This window comes from Oratosquilla oratoria, chromosome 16 (genome assembly GCF_046742065.1).
Source record: "Oratosquilla oratoria isolate Oo_2021 chromosome 16, ASM4674206v1, whole genome shotgun sequence".
Classification (NCBI taxonomy): domain Eukaryota; kingdom Metazoa; phylum Arthropoda; class Malacostraca; order Stomatopoda; family Squillidae; genus Oratosquilla; species Oratosquilla oratoria.
In genome coordinates this window covers 58,727,615-58,732,614 of record NC_134792.1, presented here as the reverse complement: position 1 = coordinate 58,732,614, position 5,000 = coordinate 58,727,615, and positions in this window count along the sequence as shown.

The following is a 5,000-nucleotide window of genomic DNA, read 5'->3' as shown; positions in this document are numbered from 1 at the left end:
TCTTTACAAATCTCGAAGCTGTCTCATTGCACCGGAAACGTCACTCCCGTTCACATGAAGGTTGCATTATTGATGTTGTGAAAGCGCACGTAACGAATCGCCTCACTAGGCAAGCTGTGATGAAAAAACTAGCAGTAAAAGAATTCGAACTTCCGAAATTTTTCGTCCGGCATGACGTCACCCACCTCGCCTCTTCTCCAACTGACAGGACGAATATTCCTCAGGGAGATTCGAAGGAAAATAACTGATTCTCGATAACATCAACGAATCGTGAGTGATTCGAATCCAAGCAAATAAATAGGAGAGATGAGTTACTCCTTCGGGGATGGGTGGGGGAGGAAGAGAGGGAGGGAAAGGAGGAAATGGAGGGAAAGGAAGGGAGGAAGGTGAGGAAGAGAGGGGAGGGGAGGAGAGGAAGAGAAAGAGGAAGGGAGAGGATGGAGAGAATGTCGAGGGAAAAGAAGATGGTAAATGACAGTGAAAAAGAGAGGAAGAGAAAGTAGAGGCAGGGGAGAGGGAGAAGAGGAGGAGGAAAAGGGTGGGGAATAGGTACCAAACATAGGGAGAAAACAACTTGATTATCTTTTGTTTGGAGATAATCATCACATGGAGTGAAAGGTGCGCTTGTTTAGCCTAACTGTTGCAGTGCGAGGCTGACCCGTCCCCTTGGAGATGATACAGACTTGGCAAGGTTGTGTATGTGTTTAGAAGTGTATTTGCAGTTTTCAACTACGATCTGAACAAGAACTGAACAATTCAGTTCTGGAAAAGGAACTAAAGCGAGAACGAGGGTTCTCATCTTTCATCACGTGTCCATTCCCGATGACATATTCATATTATGTATGACGCCTGGAGATTGACCTCCTCACGCCACCAGTGACCGTACATCCGTAGCCCAAAGTTCGCCGCAATAATATCTTGGTGCAGATTCATCTGCGTTGCCCCAAGGTACTTAAGGATGTTACACCACTGTTCCAACGGAAACGACTTGCAAAGTAGCAAGGACTCAACCATGGTGAGGTACAGAGGCTGTATTACTTTCCCAAGGGGACCCCTCAACGTTAGGCAGCTGGGTGCTCCCGTCCCTCTCAGAGGTGGACAAGATGAGGCCGGTGGTCGAGTTTCAGAGTGGCTGTGCCTGTTCGTTGAACACCAAGATCAGTTGGCTCTTGTAACATCTGGCTGCAGATGTTTCCGTGACTTGAACATTGTGCATCTGTTCCTGCAGCTGTCCTTACGCGCCATGTCATAAGAACATAAGAATGAAGGAGACTGCAAGAGACCATAAGGCCTACACTATGCAGTTCTATGTCTATTACCACCTGTCATCCCCATCCAAAAAGTTGTCTAACCGTTTCTTAAAACAACCGATAGTGTCAGAGCTCGCTACATGGTTGTTAAGTCTATTCCATTCGTTGACCACCCTATTAGTGAACCAATTCTTGCCTATTTCCTTCTTAAATCTAAATGTGTCCAATTTACTAATTTAAATCCATTACTGCGAGTCCTGCTCTGTTGTTTTAATATGATATCCTTGTGTGCGTCACCCTTGTTTACAAAGGATTACAAAGACGGAGCATGCCGACAGGAGAACTTTTGGTCCATATGTAGGTCGGATACGAAAAAATCATAATAATAATAAATGAATAAATAAAAATTATAATAATGTAAATAACAAATAAAATACATAAATAAATGCATAAGTATAGTTAAATAATAAACAAGCAGGTAAATAGTAAATAATAATAAATTGACATATAACTAATAATAAATGTGAATTAAACAGACAAATGATAACAAAACAAAAACAAATAATATGAAATAAATGATAGTCGTTACAGCATATTGCTTAGGTGTTTATCTAAATGATTTTTAAAGCTTCGAACTGAACTACATTGCACTGCCTCTGCAGGAAGTTCATTCCATTCTTTAACTACACGGCTGGCGAAGTTGTTTCTGCCCACTTCCAAATTGAATCTATTTCCGGACAGTTTGAGACCATTGTTTCTTGTCTGATTCTCATTCAGTGTGAAAATTTTGTCACTTTTGATGTTGTCAATTCCCTTTGGAATTTTAAAGACCTGTATCAAGTCACCTCTGAGTCTACGACTTTAATCCATTTGAACACCTCTATTAGATCACCCTGCACTCTGCGTCTTTTCAGAGTGTAAGTTAAGGTGCCTAAGCCTCTCTTCGTAAGGTAAATTTCTGAGTCCATGTATCATTTTGGTCATTCTCCTCTGTACTCATTCTAGTGAGTTGATGTCAACTTTATAAGACGGAGACCAAAACTGTACCGCATAGTCAAGGACGGGTCTAACTAACGCTAGATAGAATTTGATAATCACATCTGCACTTCTATTTGTAACCCTACTAGCAATAAAACCTAATGCTCTGTTAGCTTTATTCCTGGCGATAATGCACTGCTTCCTGGATTTAAGGTCAGGACTCACTAGAAATCCCAAGTCTCTCTCGCACTCAGTTTTCTCTAAAAACGTGTTATCTAAGCTGTATCTATTTTTGGGGTTGTGTAGCCCTACGTTTAATACTCTGCACTTTGAGATATTGAGGTCCATTTGCCATTTCACCGACCATATGAACAATTTGTTAAGAACATCCTGCAGAGTCTCGGCGTCGTCTCCTGACCTAATTTGGCGTCCTATTTTAGTGTCGTCCGCAAACTTACTAACATCACTACTAATCCCATTGTCCAAGTCGTTTATGTACATAATGAACAATAAGGGACCCAAAACCGAGCCCTGGGGAACTCCACCAGAAACACTCCCTCATTTGGATTTTACACCATTTATGGTGACTCGCCATTTTCTGTCACTGATCCAAGCTCTAATCCATGCTAACACTTTTCCTCCTATGCCATGGGGTTTGATTCTATTTAGTAATCTCTGGTGGGGCACCTTGCTGAACGCTTTGCTCAAGTCAAGGTATATAACATCGTAACTATCATTGTTATCTGACGCCTTATATACGTTAGCGTAAAAAGATAGAAGGTTTGTTACACATGACTTACCCTTGGAGAAACCATGCTGTGAGTCACGAATCAAATTGTCTCTCGATGTGATCTCCGAGTCTATTAACTATTACTGATACAAGCATTTTACATATAACTGATGTCATACTAATTTATCTGTAGTTGCATGTAGACAATTTATCTCCCATTTTGAAAACAGAAACAACGTTTGCCTGCCCCCAAGCAATAGGCACACAATCAGTGTTGACCGACTTATTAAATGTTTCTGTTAATTGGTCGCACATTTCAAATCTACACTTTTTAAGCACTCTCAAAAAAATTTCGTCTGGACCCGGGGATTTTATAGCTTTAAGTCTTTCAATCTGTTTGACTACTTCTACCTTACTAATGCTGATATTTGATAGTCTACTTTCTTCATCCCTATTGAAAATCGGTTCGCAGTCAGGTCCCTTATCTAACCACTCCTTAGTAAACATCGATTCCATCATGACATTTTCGTAGTTTTTAATTGGGCCTATCCTTTTTTTTTTTTTTTTTTTTTTTTTTTTTTTTTTTGAGATAAAAGAAGCACTTGGGGTTGGATCTCGCTTGTCTGACAATCTTAATTTCATAGTTACGTTTCGCTGTGCGCGTATTATTTTATACCAGTCTTGCCATATCGTTATATTTGGATCTATGGTGTGTTTCCCCGTTTTTTTATTCTTACGTAAAGTCCTCTTTTCATGTCGATCTCATATTTCAGCCTATCTGTCATTCATTTGGAAGTATTACTATTTTTCCGTATTGACTTGAGAAGAACAAATTCATTTTGTGCATATAGAATTAAAAATGTTAGGTTATTGTACATTTCATCCAAATTGCTGACAGGTCTGATGACCTAACACTTGTAAGTGATCAAATGTCTTATATACTCTCTCATCTCATCAGAATTGGCTCTCCTCAAGTCCGGTACTAGAACGTTATTCGGACTATTTAATTCTTCCCAATTGATATTAAATCTTATTTCTTGATAATCACTAGAGCCTAGACTATCTCCCATTTTTACGCTACTCGTTTGGTGCTCATTATTAGTTAAAAGTAAGTCCATAGTATTCTCTACCCTCGTAGGATTGGTAATCATTTGTTTTAGGAAATTATTCTGTACCGCATCTATGAAATTTTGCGCTTCCTGATCTACTAAAATTTCACAGTCAATGTTCCTATAATTAAAATTCCCCATGATCACAACGTTTTTGTAATAGAACGCCCTGCGAATTTCATGAATCAGGGGATCAGTCTGCTCAATGCTGAGGTTAGGAGGTCTATAAAGAATGCCAGTGATAAGTTTCTTATTCATGACTATAATCTCCACTCAAATAGATTCCGTACTATCCTCTCCCTTAATTGAATTGTGGTAATACAGTTTATCGTAATTTTAACGAAAACTGATACTCCTCCCCGACTCCTGCGAATCCTGTCCTTGTGAAAAAAACAACAACTATATCCTTCTATCTCGATTTCTGGAAGGAAATGTCTATCAACCATATTGATCCAGGATTCAGTAATAGCAATAATATAAAATCTCTCTACGCATGCTTTACCTCGCAGCAAATAAATTTTATTTATTACGCTTCTGCTGTTTGTAAAGTAAACATTTACTTTATCCTCATTCCACCTGATTTGGTGATTCTTTTCACAATCCCTCTCTGAGCTGGGTGGATGGAAGTTGAGTTCTGTTCCTTGTCAATAAATACTGGGCTTCAAAAGAATTATTTCTTTTGATCTATTTCATATTTACTCATTCATATATTCATTTGTTGTTATTGATATTTCTAATGTTGTTATTACTAAGACTATTATCGAAAGGCATCACAAGGCATGACAACTAAACGTTAACAATCAACAGCTATTTTAATACAATGAACACTGAACAATAATAACAATAATACTAATAAGAAAAGCAACAGCAATGTTAGTAGTGATAATAAATAGACCTGGAGAAGTTCAAATGGAGCAACAAAGAACGAAGTAG